Here is a 19,759-nt window from a genome sequence, read left to right on the forward strand (position 1 = left end):
TTGCAGTATTTCTCAAATAATTTCGAAAAAACGGTAGCAAAACAAAATACTTCGAAATAATTATAAAGGAAAAAGAATATTTAAATTCTGACCTAGAAAATAATTTAATTTGCTATAAATTGAATAACTCTCTCTCTTAATTTAGATCTTCATTTTCATTTTAGCTGGTTATTAGTTTGCATTAACATTGTGATTCACCCACATATCTAATCATTTTATAAACTCAAGAAAAACCCACAAAATACCATCCTTAATCGTGTAAAAGACAACAATTTTTCGTAATCTTTGTGCGTGCGTAGATAATACAAATAATCTTGAGAAAATGCTGCCAAAGTATATAGAAAGTTATGGAAAAATACTTTGGATTGATTTGGTAAACTTCTATTCCAATAGTGATTCACTTCGATATCTATTTAATTTATCAGTCCGAGAAAACCCGGAATTGTGTTCTTTAATCTTTAATGAATCATATGCTCGACAACTAAATAAATAAATAAAATACTTAAGTCGAAATATCTTCAATAGATGGGAACTTTCGTCGTCGAATGCGTCACGAAAGAAGCGCAATAAATTCTTGTTAATAATATATCGTTTGAGACGCCTTCTAATGAATGAATGAATGAATGAATGAATGAATGAATGTACTCGTATTCGTCTGGGTGAATGCGAATATCCAATAAATTTGCCATTGAGTACTTTTATGATGAAAACCAAAGTGCGACTCGCTTCTGGGTGAATAAATTGCGAGTGTGTTCTGAGTACTGAATTTTGAGTGCGTATGAGTGTTTTGTGAGTGTACTCGTAACTGTAATTGCGACTTTCAGCTGCTGTTATCAACGCTGCTTCCTCTTCTGTGCCACGTTATCAGCTTGCCAGCGCCAACGACCTTGACTTTTTATCTGACAATTGTTGCGCGCATTTCAATCGATGCTTCACTCCCGTGCCACAAGCCAAACGTTGCCCCCTGCTTCCGCTTCTCTCCGTCTCTCTCTCTCTCTCTCTGTCTCTCTCTCTCTCTCTCTCTCTCTGGGTACTCAACTTTGCGCGACAGATGTCAATGAACTGCGGCTGTATTTCAGTTTTAGGTTGCCCACTTTATAGCGACATTGGCGCGTTTTGATTGTGCTTTGATTCTATTCTGTTCTGTTCTGCTTTGCTCTTTGCTGCCGGCGGCGGCGCTTTGTAAAATTGTTGAAAAAAAAGCTAAAACGTAGGAGTCGAGGCCGAATATGACGAGTAGTTACTCTGCACCTCCAATAAAATAGATTTAATTTACTGTAAACTGTAAATAGCAGTGAAAAATAAACAATCTCTCTTCCTATCTACACAACTCTTACAAATCTCCATCGATTGCTATGAAATTTTCAGAATATTAAGCTAATATATTTATAAAACTCTATACCTAAGTTTCTAACATTACGTATACGTTCTTTATGAACTTGCTTAGCAAACTATTTAAAGTAAGCATCAAAAGTAACTCAGTTAAATTCAATGAAACTTTATTAGAAGAAAATAATTAATACTTGTAAATAGTTAAATGAGTATAGACTGCTCTCAAAGCAATGCTAAATATGCAGTCCATATTCAAAGCTCCACAACTCGTACAAATCTCCATCGATTGCTATGAAATTTTCAGAATATTAAGCTAATATATTTATAAAACTCTATATCTAAGCATAAGTTTCTAACATTACGTATACGTTCTTTATGAACTTGCTTAGCAAACTATTTAAAGTAAGCATCAAAAGTAACTCAGTTAAATTCAATGAAACTTTATTATAAGAGAATAATAACTAACTAATAAACTCAATCTTCAAACATTACGTATACGTTCATAATAAACTTGCTTAGCAAACTATTTAAAGTAAGCAGCAAAGTAACTTAGTTAAAAAGTTACTAAAAAAAAATAATTACTACTTGTATATAGATAAATGAGTAAAGACTGCTCTTAAAGAAATGCTGAATATACAGTCCATATTCAAAGCTACACAACTCTTACAAATCTCTATCGATTGCTTTGAAATTTTCAGAATCTTGAGCTGACGCATTTATAAAACACTACAAAGAAACTCAATCTTCATACATTACGTATACGTTCATAATGAACTTGCTTAGCAAACTATTTGCAGAGTATTTCAATTAGGCAACATTTACAGCAAAAGGCGCTCAGCCAAATTCAATTAAACTTAATTAAACGAAAATAATTTGAAGCAAATAAAAACAACACAAAGTAAAGTAAAATAAAAACAATGACAAAACAAAAAGAAATAAAACTAAAAAACGTTGCAACTGTAAATTGCCCTTTTGGCTGCACGTTTTGATTGCAATTTCTTGATAAGGAACAATGCAAAAAGCAAACAACAACACAAGCAATAAAAACAATAATAAGAGTTAATAGAAAAGCAAATAGCAGCGGCGACATGCGTCGCATTTGGACAGCAATTAATATTGTTATTGCCTCCTCCTTGCTGCCCCTGCCCCTTCCTCTTGCCTCGTCGTTGTTTGATTCTTTCATTTTGATTAGCTCAGAGTATTCATTTATTATGGCGCCCAATTGTCGATGTGTCGATCAAATTTGTCGGCGAGATTATCATAGGCATGCGGTTAGCCAGAGGTCTGGTTAAGTATACGCTCCGTTGTACGGCGTGTTCTGTTGGTGGGACCTCTGATCATTATTATCATTGCAACTGCGCACATTATTTGCACCAAACAAATTGCAATAGCCAGATGAGAACAACAACAATAACAACAAACAAACAAATAAACGAAATCGTATTAGGTAAGAAAGCAAATTGGAGAAGGGGATAAAAAGTGGGAAGAGAAAACCACAGCAAATCGCATATATATACTATATAATAGATAATTGCAAACAGCTAAGTGAATAACAACACTTTTGCAACTGTGAAAAAATGGTTAACTAACTTTGCAGTTTTTTGTTTAACTTAACTGAAGCGAAACGTAGTTCAATTTCATTTTCCTACTTTAATATACAACAATCCATTTCACACTATATTTTATTTGCCAATATTAATTATAAAATATGTGTATATCGTCTCCCCTTCAATTCATAAGTTTGCCAACATTTTTCAGAGGGGGGGTAGCCAATTAAAAATGTCGTAACCTGATGAAATGTCATAACAAATTCGAAATACCCATATCTCATTATAGACGTTTCAATTTCACAACAATAACAGCGATGGAGGGAGGGAGTGAGGAGTGAAGTACAACAAATTAATAATTTATAGCTCAGTCAATGCGTATCAGGTCGCTTTGACCATGTTTTTTTTGGTCATGCTAAAATGCCGAAAAAACCTCTATAAAAATGCGTAATCATCGGCATAATAATAATCATCATAATGATCGTAACAATAACAATAATACGAACCAAAGAAAAATAGCCAAACACGCAGTACACATTGTGAAGACCACAAAAATATTATTTGCTGCAATCCGGAGCAATTTTGAACAGCAGCTGACAATGGGTAAACATTGAGGTGTATTCGCACACACACACACACACCACACATACACACACACAGACAAATCGACAGCACTCTAAAATCAGGCAAACAAATATGCCACGCCAAACAATCAAAAACACACCACAACAAAACCAAAAAAAAAATCTAGGTGAGACTTAAAGTCGTGGGTGTTAAAGATGTCGAGGAAGATGAAGACGAAGCGGGAAGCAAAGCGAAAGAAGGCGGCAACATCGCAACGACAACAACAACAACAACGACTACGACAACGAAGCGACAGTCTGACTGGCAACAAATCAATCAGCCAAAATATGCGAATCCCATGACCGGCATTTTAATATCTTATGCTTATATATTATATATGCATACTCTATAGAATACCGAAAGTCGTTGGGAATCGACTGTCAAGTTTGTCACTATGGGGAGGGGGAAATAAATGAATGGAGATTAAAGAGCAAGAAGTGAATACTAAAGTGAATACTAAAGTGAATTCATTAAGCGTCAGACTACTTAATTATTTCCCAGTTAATAGAGACCAAAAGAAGCTTGAGATATTGAATAATAGAATATATTTACTTAAAATGTGTTTAAAAATAAAGTAAACCAATTTTTTTTAGCCATAATTATATGTTTGTTTTAAATTTATATCAGAATACTGACGTAGTTTAAAATTGAATAAATTTATTTTAAACGTGTTTAATAGAGCATCTAATCTAATTATTAAAACTTTATGAAACATACTTTCCTTTTTATTACATGCTATTTAATTGTTTATAAAGTGATATTTTCGCTGCCACTAAAAACTTAATTATATCTTGGTTTCAAATTTATAAATTGTTTTTAGAGCTAATAGAAGTGGCTTCATTTCAATCCAATTAAAAACCCAACAATCAAATAATTAGGCAAATAAAAATATGCAAATTATAAAATAATATGTTCACATTAAAAAAAAATTAAAAATATGTACGTTTATAATAGTAAATAACTTTTAAATTAAATACTTGTAAGTATAATTCAACATAGTAAAGATAATATAATATATTATTGTTGAGCCAATATAATTATATCTGAATAAATATTATAAAGATAATTGTTGACCTAATAGATATCTTTATAATAAATTTTTTTAATAAAAGATTTTTTAAAACGTTGAATTATTAAATTTACAATTTAAAAGTCTTATTGCAGACATAGTAACTACGCTTACCGTTAACTTAATTGATTGCATTGAAAAATTGAATGTCGTTATAGAGAACTTTATTGAGCAAATAAATTTATTTCGACAATATCCATAAATCACTTTATGGAGACATTGAAAAATCGATCCTAAAATTTATAGTATGCCAATTAGAAAGTTAAGTGTTTAAGATTGGATCAAAGAGGTGTTATTTCCAACACATAGATTTGATCAATTTTATTTAATATTTTATTTTTCTGTTTTTTCTCACACTTTACAGAGCATTTCTCCATCAAGCTTCAAACTTTTTCAATCTGTTCATATTCGGTTGAATTGTTTTTTTGGCACATTAAACTAAAAGTGAAGTGTGTAGCTTTGTGTGAGTATAAGTATGTATAATTTTATGGGGCGTTGAGTTAAAGTCTCCTTCGAGTGAAGAGACAAACGCGTTGTACGCTGCATGCCAAGTGAAATGTTTCATTTACTTTTTTTTTGGGTGGGGGTTCGACATTGAATGCGAATGTGAGACAAACTCGGAGAGTCAGTTTTTTTTTTGTTTGGTCGTCTTGTGTTTAAATAGTGACATGCATGTCACGATAGATAAGATATATGACTGGCCAGAGAGTATATACTATATATGTTTGTACATTATATAGCATAGTATTATTATGGTATACTCTACTCTCTACCCTCTACTCTGTATATAAGCTTGGTACATATTTGTTATTTGCGCAGATTTGCTGGCACTGATAAACGTGTGTGTGTGTGTTTACTCTCCTCTGCCTCGATAGGGGGTGGATTGTGTGTAAGCGGAAGTGTGGGGGAGGGGTGGAGAGTGGTGATAATGGAAGCAAAGCGTTGTGGATCGCAAGTATTTTAAAAGCCACGCGTATTGCGAATTAACATCAGCGTGTTGATTGAGTGTGCCAATTTTTTGTTGGCCACCTTTCCGAAATAAATTCGCATCAATCTTTGAGTGGTTTCCCCAGACTGTAACCCAAGACAGGTTGTGTCAACTGGAGCTGTGAAGTTGCAGCAGCTGTTGCCATGATAATAATCATGATGATGATGATTCATGACCATGCGTTGGACTCACTTAGCGACGACATCGCTCGCTGGTCCAATTCAATCGGAAACACACTTGATTAACAGTGCCATGCAAATGTTAATGTACTCTCTTCTCACATGCTTCGATGACGTCTAAGCCATATGTTAAATGACGTCTGAGTCCGTGTCTCGTGTATTTAACTCATTTCTGGTAATTTCCGCTAAAAACTGGACCGAAAAAGATGTCTTTCCCCTCTTCCCGCTTCTCGCTCTCCTTCGATTCGATTTGTCATCAATTCAGAGCAGGAAGTGAAAACTTCTGATAAGAAATACTTTTGCAACACCTGTCTTCAGTTGAATCATTTGTGCTGTAAGCGGAACTGATTGATTCGTAACTCTCAAGTTTCCCCTCGCCTCTAATCAAATCTTGAAATTATCAGTTTAAACTGTCCAGTCATTGTTCTAATCACCACTAATTCTGTGCTAATTGTTCCAGGCCATGAACTAGTTAAGTGAATTAATATTTGGGCTAAATGAATATTACAAGATTTTGAGTGACAAACTTGGTTTTAAAGTACGGACTAGTTCTCAATGTAAACTCTTTTAATTTAATAATGAACTAGCTTACAATGCAAATGTTCATATTAATGACGAACTAGTTCAGAATAGAAACAGTTTTTAAGCACGAACTAGTTCACAATAAAGACAAATTCAAAATGAAAATAGCATTTTTGAAGACAAACTAGTTCATAATTATAATTTAAAGGCGAACTAGATCACAATAGAGACTCGGTTTTATATGATGAACTAGCTCACAATAAAGACTCTGTTTTAAATAATGAACCAGCTCAGAATTCAAACTGTGTTTTTATTGACGAATTAGTTCACAAAGAAGATTGGTAAATTAGAAACCTGTTCACAATGTAAACTTGGTTTTAAAGTTTCGTTTTATATTACGAACTAGTTCAAAATATGAATTGCATTTTTAAAGACGAACTAGTTGGAATTTGAAACCTGTTCAAAGGTGCTTCTTTTTTATTATGGACTAGTTCAAAATTTAAATTACATTTTGAAAGACGAACTAGTTCACAGTAGAGACTGTTTTAAATGACGAACTAGTTCACAATGTAAGATTCTTTCTAAAGCTGATCATAAACTTCTAAAAAAAAAGTTCAACGAACGATTATTTATTGTTCTTTTAAAAAGCGATTGCTTTCAAGTTATAAATTATTTGACGAATTAGCATTCTATATGCACAAAAGATTTGTAGAAAATGAAATCAGTTCTCTATCTCTTTATTTTGAAAAGACGTCAATTTAGTATTTATCGGTGTAAGTTAAAAACCAGTTCTTTACATTTTGACTTCTTTTATTAATCATAAATAAATAAATCCAGCGATTATTCAAATGCTGTAGTTATGAACAATAGTTTGTAATGATGAATAAACCATCAAATAAACAATTTACGCTACCACACAATAATTCTTCTATTTCTTCTATAATATGTTTGTAAAGATGATTAAGAACTACTTTAAGTTGTGGTTCTATAACTAATATAAATTTCAATAAATTACATCATTTATTACCATCATAAAGAACTTTTTTGTAACTTTGATTTAAAGCCTTTAATAATATAAATTAATTAATTTATTATTATTTGCAACTTGCAATTAAATTCAAGACTAAACAGTAATATTTATTTTTTATTACTCTGCAAATTATATTGCATTCATATTAAATAATTCATATTACTATAAATCCATTATGTAATATTCTTTAAACTGATTGTATTTCTTTTACTAAATTTTCTTGAAAATCCCCTAATTCCTTTGTTTAAAATTCTTTAAGCTCACTCTTTAAAATTGCATGTACAAAGTGGCAAAAATGTTGCTATCTTTTTTTTGTTACCACAACTCAATCAAAAAAAAATGTGAAAAACAAAGAGAAAGAGCGCTTGCTTATCTCTTGTTTTGTTGCCAAAATGAAATTATCTAAATGCCACCTGGCAAAAAAACAGAAACCAAAAACAAAAAACAACACCGTCAACATCAACCGTCAGACAGCTTGGTAGTTAAGATGTTGTCTTTTCACACTCCGCCCATAAAAAAAAAACACCTCCTAAGTCGGAGCTAATTAGATGAAACTCTTTCACACTGCGACAATCATAGCAATAACAATAAAAAGAATATTCTATGAGCGAAAACACCACTGAATTTAATGATAATAATAATAATAATAATAAGATTGCTGCTGCCGCAGCTAATGATGATGATGATAATGATGATAACGAAGAAAAAACAAAACGAATTTAAACAATCAGAAGGCGAGTCACGTTTACAGCTTGCACCTGAAATTGATCGAGTGCTGAAAAGCAAATGTCAACTGAAAACCTTTACTTGATTGATATCGAGCAGGAAGTGCGTCGAGTTCTACTTTATATATATGTGTATATAGTATACAAATAGTTGGATTAAATGGGCATGGTTTATAGGGAAGTCATTGCACGATTTATTTGCTGTCTCCAGTTCAACATTTGGGTGCAAGTTTTATGGCAGCTACATTTTGTGCATATTCATTTACAAGTTTATTGCAGTTGTTGTTGTTGCTGTTGTTGTTGCCAAGGCAATGCCGTTAATTAACTAACTGTAATCTTAGCTGATGCGCCAACCACATGTCATTCAAAAAAAATGTAAGAAAAAAACTCAAACAAATTTACAGCAAGAAAAAAAAGCGGGCCATAAAAGTTGATTTTACAATTTAACTGAGACACGTAGCGAGTGCTGTGTTGGGGGCGGTGATGAGCGCTAAAGGGAGGGGGTAATGTATGGGGGCTAGCCATAAACTTCCAAGTGCTGCCTGAAGTGTCTTATCTCATGACCATATAACATGTAGCCCATATTCAACTGTTCACTCGCTTTGCCTCAACCTCAGTCTCAGTCTCAGTCTGAGTTTCTGCCTCAGTCTCAATTTCTACCTGCATGCCCCGTTATATATGTTATACGACGGCTAACGAGCTTTGCATGCTTGCTTGCTTGCAAAAAAAAAGAAAAATCACAAAATTTCGATAATCACAAAAACGAGGTAACAAAAAAAGAAGAATGAAATAAACTTTTGACAGTCTCAAGCAGTCTCGACCACTCGAAATACACAAAATGCTTCACAATGAAATTGGAGCAGAGCAAAGCGCTCAAATGTAAACAAAATCCAAAAGGAAAGAAAGACAGAATTTCACTTGAAAGACCTGAATCAAACGTATAAAAAAACATATATATATAAACTCAAAGCTAAGAAGAACCACAAAACAGATGTGAAAAAAGAATTATGACAATATTAATTAAGAAAGCATAAAATAAAAGAAGATCTTTATGTATTATATTCGACTTTAAAAGAATCGTCGAAACATAAATTTAAACAAAATGACAGATTAACATGAGCATATATTATAAATTTCAGCAGAAACAAAATAAAAGATATATTGAAATATCATATAATCCGATTAGCATACAAAAGATGACGACGAAATTAACAATAATTAATAGAACTAATTATTAAAAACAATATGTAGAAATTTATTATATATGCCAAAAACTCAACCAACTTCTTTACCAATTTTTTTATATGCATAATGTATGAATAATGTTGGCATAGTAACAGACAAAATGATTCAGTTGATAATTCCCAGGAAATACCAAAAGATCTTGATAAAACAACAACAAAAAAATTTCAAATAGAAATCAAACAAAATTTACTTACGAATTGTATATTATAAAAATGTTGAAGAATTCTTGACAATCAAAAAATGAATCGATAACACATGAAAACGAATTAATTATAATATTAGGGCTTTAATTTCAATTATGATTTTCTTTTCTTATCGGAATCACATTTAAGCACTCAGATATATATTATATATACGAATACGAATAACGAGTACCCAAGTGACTCGGATTAATGCGAGTGTTTCTCCTTCTTTATATATATGTATATATAATTTTTTTTTTTCCGTCGCGACTTTCGTTTCGTTTTGTTTTGTGCGTTGCCTTCTTATTACTTTTTTGTTGTAAATTTCGTATACTTTTTTTTGGGGTATAAAAAAACTGTCGCTGTATAATAAATTATAGCGTGCTTGAAACAACCGAGAGATGGCAACAATAATTTCTTTTTACTTTGCGTATTGTTGCTCTTAGAAAATTATTAATATTAATCACGCCAAGAGTTTGCTGCTTCTCTCTTTCTCTCTCTTGTATTTTTATTTTGGCTCTGCTTTTTTAGGCACAATTTATATTAGTGGAAATTTTGAAAGCATTCATCACAAGCTGAAGCTTCTTCTTTTCGACCGCTTAAACTTGTACAACATTTATAGCGGAAATATTTAAGTTAAAACACGAACCACTAAACACACAGACACAGATGTATTACACACACGCACACACGCAAGCAATAAACAGCTAAAGCTTTGCAATTGGTAAATTCTGTAGCCGCGTTGTTGCTGCTGCTGCTGCTTCTTCTTCTTCTTTGCACTTTGCTCTTTTACTTTTTGTTTCTTTGGGATTACCTTTTGCTCGGTTTTACCCCCAGCACAAAAAGTTTGTTTCACAATTTGAATTTCTTTTTGTGGTTGTTGGTTTATTTTTCTTTTTTTTCTACGTTTTGTTTCGTTGTGTTTTGTTGCTTTTTGCTTTTGCTTTTGCTGACTTTGCCGCAGTTAACACGAGACACGATCAGCCGCCGGATCAGATCATCGTCGTCGACGTCATTATCAGCATCATTATCGTGTTCCAGCGCGTTGGCGACGTTTGCTTTCGTTGTACTTTCGGCAAAGACGAGCGAGCGAAGTGCAGCGCACAGCGGACTAAACGAACTATACGCGACGAGCTCTGAGCGTAAACTGATCAGCCAAATGTACGCTATGTATAATAGCTCCAAACGATCATCGGCTGGCTGGCGTTTCTCCCACTGTCGCCGTTGACGTCGACAGCGACAGCGGCGTCGCTGCTCAGTACCCAGAGTGAGAGTCCAAGTCAGACAGGCCAAGCAAGTGCAAGAGAGAGAGTGAGAGAGCCAAAGTTTGAGAGAGCACTTCTTTGTGTATATGTGTGTGTGTGTGCTTCCAGCTTTGCTCAAATCTTGTAATGCTGTTGTTGTGTTGTTGTTGTTTGTGTATGTTCTTTCTTCACCTCACTTCGCTTGTTGGTGGATTTGTGTGCCGTCTTTTTGGCACCCAACGAGTTCAAAGTCCACATTTAGGGAAGCGCAATTCCAACATTGGCCAATTTTCAATCGCTTGTAAACATGCTGCATCTTGCAGCTGTAGTTGTAGTTGTTGTTGTAGTTGGGCCTGTTTGCCTTCACACTTGGCCCAGTCGCAATCTAGGTGCTAACTAAGACTAATTCTCGCCTAGAGACTCTTACGTGCCCTTGCCTCCCTCCCTCTCTCTACTTACAGCAGCTGCTAGCATCAATTACATACGTACAATATTACAGCTTATCTGCTGGCAAGTTCGCTTCCACAACTGGAATCCAACTGGAAGAGCAACAACTGCGGAATGAAAACAAACGAATGCTGCGTCTGCAGTTTTATTCCAATTTATCGTGGGCTAGAAATTTCGCTTAAGTTTTTCTCATTCTCAACCAAACAAAATATATTTCACACAACATTAATTTCTTCGCTATTAAATATTTAATTGACACGTGGCCATAAAGTCCTTAAATATTTTTTGTTATACTAAAATATTCAGTAGGAATTCGAAATACCAAAAATAAACATATAAATAGTAACTAAAAAATGTACTAACAATTCTAAATGAGTACTTAAATTTTAATAATGGGAATAACATATTTTGCGCAGTATTTTTCGAATTATTTCCGTAAAAATTCACATTCAAAGAAATGTAATAAAAGTTGCGATTTTAGTCATGCAAACAATAAAACCAAAAATAAAACTGAGTATTTCCAGAAATTACACACATGTGAAAAGAAATATTAAGAATTACAATGAAATATACTAGAATTTCTTAGACAAACGGTAATTAAAATTACACGAATTGATCAAAATATTTCAGTTTTCAGTATTTCCTGGAATAAATCTTTTGATCATTGCAACACATTTTGTGGAATGTGTGAGTGTATTCAGTTATCGTTGCGGTTTTTCTTTTTGTTTTGTATTTTTCTTTTTTTTGGTTGTAATTTTTCATTTGCTTTGCTTGCAAAACAGTTTTTGGGCCATAAAACGAAAAGATTGCAAATGAAAATTGCAGTGGGCAAATGTCGAAAGATCTGTTCCGACCGACAAAAGTAAAACTTTGCGGTTGTAAAATGCCATGAACCATCGGAAAAATCGGAAAATCGGAAAATAAACAATCGCGGCTCGTGTTGCACGTTGTCTGTTTGGCAATGGGGCAATATTTTGTGAGGGCATTCATGGCATCCATTCAAGCAGATACATACATATATATGCTATGTGTACTATATAGTTCTTGACTGTAGTATCTGCTTGTGGTCACCTCGACATCGACATCGGCATCGGCAACCCGATTGATTCAAACAATTAACAGCTTCACAGCATCGACTATCGAGTATTAGTCACACTCAATTGCCAATTGGCTGCCAACAATGGCCCAAGTCCAACACTCTAAGGCTGACACATAATAACAACCGAAACTTTCGTTTTATTTGTACTCTTTAAATTGCCAAAAAATAAATAAACAAATAACACACAAAATATATCTAGTTAAGAGCCGAAAACCATAACGAAACTTTGACGCCCTGCAGAGCTGTTGTTTATCACAGTCAATAATTTAAAGTTTTCAATGAAATTTGTTTACATTATACTGATGAGTTTATAATGAAACGGTTTAGTTCATTATAAAAACAGTTGAGGATGGGGGAAGGTGGTAAATATGTTTTTAACGAAATAACAAAAGTTTAAGAGAGGCATACTTAATAAAATTCTATTGTCAAAATATTAGATTTAACAAATTAATAAAGTCTTTAGTTGTTGTACATTGTTTCAACAAAATTTTTATTTTAAACTATATTTCAAACTTTTCGAATTTTCAAATTAAATTTAAAAATGCTTTACAAATTGAAAAGCTTAAATCATTTGTGACATAATTATTTAGGAATAATGGTAATTTTAGTGAAAAACATACATATATCCAACAGCTATTACTATAATATAATTTTGTAACTATTTGTCTAGCTGTTAAATTGGGTGAGAGAAACAACAAAAGTTAAAAATATTAATGAGAAATGTTTTAAGTGAAATAATTTTGTTATTAACAGCTGTTACATATCAAATAACATTTGGGCAAGCTGTTATTAACAGCATGTTTACAGTTTAGTTAGAGAAACATTTAAAATAGCATCATTTTGTTATTAACAGCTGTTAATGAAATAACATATTGTTAAGCTAACAGCATTCATCAACTAAACTACAATTTGAATATTGTGATATATTTCGAACATTTATAACATTCTAAGGAATTATTCCAACAAATTCCTATTTTGAAATACATTTTAAAGTGAATAAAATATCTTTAATAAGTTTTCAGTTAAAATGAGGCTATTAAAAGTTAATAAAATATATCATAAATCTGGTTTTATAGATTTAAAAATATTTAAGAGTTTTTCAAGTTGATAAATTGGATGAGAAAAACTAGAGTGATTAAGAATATTAAAGAGAAACATTTAAAATAACTTAAATTGGTTATTAACAGCTGTTACTGTTTAACAGCTGTTACTGTACATATCGAAATTGATAACAGCATGTTAATAGTTTAGCTAGCATTTACCAAATTAACTACAAGTGGAATATTTTTATATATTACGAACATTTATTAACAGCTGTTACTGCTTAACTGCTGTTACTGTACATATCGAATTTCATAACATTTTGTCCCGCTGTTATTAACAGCGAGTTAACATTTCAATTTGGATTTACCAACTGAACTACTATTTGAATATAGCCGCTGTTGAGGTGAGCAGACAATTCAGCCAGGTTGCCAGGTTGCTAGGTTGCTGGGTTGTTGCTAGTGGGGCATGGTTGAGGCAACACATGTGCGGCAGCAGCAGCAGCGACAACAAAAATATATAGACTCATAGAGACTATTGACCGTTCTACATACGACATAGTGACAGACGACAGACGATAGACGACTGACGACATTCGACGAGTTTAAGTACATACAAACTGTATTTGTGTCTGATTTAGTATCAGCAGACACGAAGCGAAGCCAGACAAAACAAAAGAACAGATCTTCTCATTCTTGAGGCAACTAGACAATGGCAAAAAAAAGCCCAATTGTGTTAAGTATGGGAAAGTTTGTTTTTTTGTTCTTTAACTTCGAGAATGTTTCCATGAAACTAAGTTAAACAAATAAACAAGGCGACAATTAATAATGATATTTGCTCAGTATTAAATAATTTCTATTTTTACTTGTTACTATTTTTATATAGTTGATTCTTTTCAATATATTTCTCGTTATACGAAATTGCATTACAAATTGTTTTGCAATTGCAGCAGCTGATGCTGATGCTGATGCTGCCGTCATGTTAACATTTCCCCCATTTCAAAGCCAGCTTCTCGTTCTTCGTTCCCATCCATTCACATCATCAACATCGACATCGACGTCGACGTCGACATCATTGTGACTCTGGTCCATTAAAATGAAAGCACACATTGAAAGGCAACGTGAGCCAATTTTTAGCTGCAACTGTATGTGTGTGTGTGTGGGAAAATCTTTTGCTCTTGATTGGCGCTCATATTTGATTCAATTAGGTTTTTGGTAGCAAATTGTTTGCCGGCGCTCTTTAGCATTTAAATGCACTGAGAATAAGAATGTGCATGAGCAAATGTGAAAAGGGGCATGGCGGGGAATCCCCCCCTCTAACAAATTCAATTGATTTTGCTCAATGCACTTTTATATGCAGCAGATGTCGCAGGGTTCACTATAATTGCAGTTATTGCGAAAAATAGTTAGCGAGCAAGAATTTAATAGTTCAGTACATTACAAAGTGATATATTATATATATAATATGCTAATATTTATTAGAATATAACAAATTTAATTTCTTTGGAAAGTCTGAAGTCTATTTGAAACTTCTTTTTATAAATTTTACTTAATATTAAAAAGATTATGCAATTCCTTAACAACTTTTAATAGTTATTCACATTTATACTTTCATATTTGATCTATGGAAAAAAAAAGTCAGGATCAAGAAGTCTAATTTTAAATATATGTACTTCAGAGATATATAATATTAAACATTATCTATTTAATAAATAAATAAATATTGTAATTAAATAATAAATAAATAATATTAAAATACAAAGTATTCAATTTTCTATTATACATTATGAATAAAACAAATAAATATATATGAACATAAAACAATAAATAATTAATATTAAAGTAAAGTAAAATAAAATCGATATGCCTAAGTTCATTTTAAGTCAATACCAAATCAATAATTTTCAATATTTATTTATCTTGCGACAATTTTTTTTTAATTCCTTAATCATTTTAAATTTTATGTTTTATTTATTGACTTCTCAATGCATAGTGTAAAATATTTCGATTTGAATATGTGGAAATGTCGATAACATATCGTTATACTATTGACGATAGATCGATAGCGTATGGGATATCGATAACGTGAAAAGGGAGAAAACAACTGAATTTATACATGTTTTCTGATAATAATTAAAATAAGTTAGAAAGCAAGTCGAATGTGCTCGACTGTGAGATTTTGAATAAATTCAAAATATTGCGGTATTATTTTCAAAATATAGCGAATATACTACAAAAGTACTGAAAATATACCGAATGATATATTTGGTATGTCGATATAGTATCTCATTCAAAATATACTATAGTCGGCACAAAATACCAGATTTTCAGCCAATGCAACTGAGATCCCTTTTAAGTAGGCGATTTTGCCTATATAAAAGTATTTCTTTAATAACTTCCACAATTTTTATCTGATTGAAACCAAATTTTCAGGAATCACAATTGCTGTAGTTATTATTGTATATACCAAAATACGCGACTCTAGCTTTAAAATTAGTAGAAACATTAAACAAAATATAATGACACTCGAAATATAAGCTGGCAAACATTCAATAGCATTCAAAATGGCAGAAATTCCAATTTTAATTTGGACAAATTTATTTTTTAACCATTGTTTTGAAAACGCAATGTAAACAAAGCTGATTTAATAAGTGCACTGCATTTGCATTTGCATTTGGATTTGCAACGAAAAAGGGATTTCTATGTATTTACCGCAAAATGAACAAAAAGCAAAAAGAATAGAAATAACAAAAAAGAAAAGGGAAGACAAATCACAGCTAACAACGGTCACGTTTTTTAGCGATCCAAACAAATGCATTGTAATAGCGCCTGGTATCTAAGTGTTATATCAACAGTGCCGACAATTGCCCAAGTCACAATGACAACACAAGCTGAGCAGCAAACTGAAACTGAAACAGAAACAGAAACAGACAAAAAATACAAACAAAAAACACACACTAAAAACACAAAAAACAGTCGCACAAATTAATGCCAAGATAATCAACGCACAACAACAACAACAATAATGGAAACAAAAGCAACGGCAACGGGACATTTGTAATGCAAAACTCTCTGTAGAATGCGACGCAAATCATCAGCTGGATGGGAGAAGCGGCAACAACAACAACAATAAAAACAACAACAAATACAACTACGGTAGCAAAAAGCAACTGAAACGAGGTGTTAATCGAATGCACACCGGGCGAGACACGACAAAAACACGAGAAACAAAGTGGACAACCTGCAGATGAAGTGTGGGGAGAGGAGAGAGGAAGAGAGGGGAGAGGAGAATGGCTGGAAGGAGGCTGCGAGAGCAGAGCGAAAGAAACACTGAAGCACAATTTAAACAACTACAAAATAAATACTTAAAGTTAATGAAAGCACGACTCAAAAATATCGGGCGAAAAGCTCTGCTCGACTTGAAATGAATATAATTATCATATAATGAGATTTTCGGTAGGTCAATAGAATAATAGAAAAATAGAAAAATTAATTAACTTATTATTATATCGAAAATATCGGACGAAAGGCTCTGCTCGAATATAAATGAAAATCATTCAATTTTTAAGCAATTCATTATAATATTATTATAATAAGATTTTCGGTAAGTCAATAGAATAATAGAAAACTAGAATTAATAAAGCTCTGCTCGACTATAAAGGAAAATAATTCAATTTTTAAGCTACCCAGAATAATATAATTATAATGAGATTTTCTGTAAGTCAATTCTGCATTAAAATAGAAAAATCGGAATAATAATTACCTTATTATTATATCGAAAATATCGGACGAAAAGCTCTGCTTGACCATAAATGAAAATTATTACAATTTTAAGTCTAAAGATTATAATTCTAATGGCATTTTCTGTAAATTAACTTCTCATTTAAATAGGAATATGAATTACCTTATTAATTATTATTATCGAAAAGAAAGATTTTCTGTAAGTCAATTCTACATTGAAATGGGAATATAAAACTATAATTACCTTATTATATTATACAAAAATATCAGCATCGAATATAATTTTTTTATTTAGGTTGCAAATGAAACATGATTCCGATGAAAAGTAAAATTAAAATTAAAATTCTACTTGAAATGATAATCATTCAGCTTCGAAAATAATTTTACTTTTTAGGTTGCAAATGAAGCTTAATGTTCCACGAAATATTAAAATCACTTAAATATTTCGTCTATTTAAGTTACAACTTATTAAAATTTTTATGAGATTTTGTTAAAGTCAATTCTACCTTATAATATGTTCATAAAATAATAATTACCTTATTATATAGTACAACTCTATTCTAGTATATATTATATTTCAAAGAAAAACTTTATTTAACGGTTGTTCAAGCCACAGAACAAAATAAATTAAATTTGATCTCAAGTAAAATATATTGACAAATTTAAATTTTTTATTTTTGAAAAAGTTTTTGGGTGATGGTAAAACAATGAAGAATTATAGCTGTAAAACACTTTTATTCTTTTTATTCCGCTTAACACTAATTTAGAAAAATAAATTTTAAGAAAACGAATTTTTAACTGCTTAAGAATTGTATTGTTAAAAAAGAACATAACGAGTATTACTCTACTACTTAATTCAATTTGTGTTAGCTTTCAAAACGACTTGAGATAAATTCACGATCAGAATTACGTGAGTAAGTGAGTAGACAACTTTATAGTATATTGTTTAAAGTAATACAAGTATTATAGTATAATATATACCCACTCGTAGAGCACAAGTGCAAGTATAGAGAAATAAGAAACGACAACGACAACAACGGGAACAACAGCGACAACTTGACGTCAGGGTCGCGAGTCGAGAATCGCACTCGAGAACCGCATAAAACATAAAGAGTGCTGCGTTACAAGTGCGACTCTCAACTACTACTAGATATCTATACTATATAGCCAATATATGTATTGGCTGCGAATGACCGACCGATTGTCGCTGACTAACTTAAACAGATTGAACCCCGGCTTCTTGACAGATGCAAATTGGAAATGCAAACTGCAAAAAAAAAATCGAAGCTGCAATTTAATTGAGCAATAAATGACGGAAATTTGATGTCAAAGCACGACTCGATTCGTATTTGCCGTAAAAGGTTAACAAAAATGTTGACAACTAAACAAAATTGTTCATTAAAATAACTTGGCGACAAATTGTTCAACGTCGTTCTGTTCTGTATGCCAAAATGAGGCTTGTCAACTGGCAATCGAGGAATTGAGCAAGAATTCTTACAGTTATTAGTTGAATAAATTATGCGAGTCTCTCTAATATATGCAGCAATAGAATGTCGCTAGTTGGTAAATATTTATATAAGAAGAAGTGGAAAAGCGCTTTGAATATATTACCAGTATACAAGTCACAAGAGAATATATTTCTTTATATTAAATACAAGTCACATTTTACTAGTTTTTTTTTCTTATGTGGAGGCTTGTCATGCGCTTAGAAATAGTTACGTATAAATGCAATAGGAATGAGAGAAACGTGTGCTTACTTATTGGTTAAACAAAGTCTCGCGAAAATGAATAATAATTATAATAAATATTAGTAACTAATGAGGAGGCTTGGCCAGAGCAAAATAGGTTTTTTTTTTCAAATGAAATAAAATAAAAACAAATGTTTTATGCATTTTTTTATTCAAATGATTTATTTTCCAAGAAATTTTCTTTTTCTTACAAACTCTGTAAATTGAATTGTTTTCGTAATATTTTTCCCTGAATAATTCTTCAATTTGACCGCATTAATTACATTATCAAGATCAAAGTCACAAATGTATCTTTTATAATATTAACATATGACAACGTGCGCTTAGAATTCGTTGGGATTTTTATCGCTTAGTCAACAGATTTATCTATAAGCGTAAATTTGTAATTTACTCTGCTTACATTCCGCCAAAATTACTCATACGCAATGTGCGCAGGGAATTCACTCAACTTAGCTAACGTAACGATATTCACGTAAAGTAAAAGCTTTTGACGCTTAGCCAAGACACGAACCACAACACAACAAATCACGTAAAATGACGAAAGCTTTGGCAAAATCGTAAGTGAAGAAAGCTCTTGAATTATTTTAATACACAAAAACATAACAAATTCATTGTTAAATTTGTCTCTTTAATAAATTCTAAGCTTAGCACACATGAAATTTATGATCTATTTTAATGCCGCAACTCGTATGCAAAACTCATCGAAAAATCGTTGTGTCCAGAGAGCGAAGCTTTGGCCACTCAACGTGTCATTCAACTCTCAGTCGTGGGCTGTGTGTACCGAGTACGTGACCATAAATTGACCTCTTCAGGCGGCCGAGGCGAAACGTGCTACATAAACCACCTGTGGGCACCCACACACCAACACACCAACGCACACAAAGATGATGGCCATAAAAGTGGCAACAAAAATGCTTAAAAGAGAGAATGCACATAAAATTTAAACACCTTTTAGACAGCGAGACAGCGAGACAGCGTTCTGGATGTTTAAAATTCA

General features: G+C 32.2%; 1 protein-coding gene across 3 annotated transcripts in view; it reads right to left on the reverse strand.

Moving 5' to 3' along the window:
- The window catches only part of LOC132798994 (dual 3',5'-cyclic-AMP and -GMP phosphodiesterase 11), a 91,073-nt gene that overhangs the window by 46,219 nt on the left and 25,095 nt on the right, over positions 1 to 19,759 (reverse strand). The window contains exon 1 of one of the 3 annotated variants that reach the window (XM_060811089.1): positions 11,177 to 11,233. The exons of 1 other annotated variant lie outside the window; for it this stretch is intronic. The gene's annotated coding sequence lies outside the window, so the exon portion shown is untranslated. Of the gene's footprint in view, positions 1 to 9,455; positions 10,981 to 11,176; positions 11,234 to 19,759 lie in introns of those variants that run through there. One more of the 3 variants, XM_060811088.1, reaches the window with a different exon arrangement.

Source organism: Drosophila nasuta, chromosome 2L (assembly GCF_023558535.2).
Source record: "Drosophila nasuta strain 15112-1781.00 chromosome 2L, ASM2355853v1, whole genome shotgun sequence".
Lineage (NCBI taxonomy): Eukaryota > Metazoa > Arthropoda > Insecta > Diptera > Drosophilidae > Drosophila > Drosophila nasuta.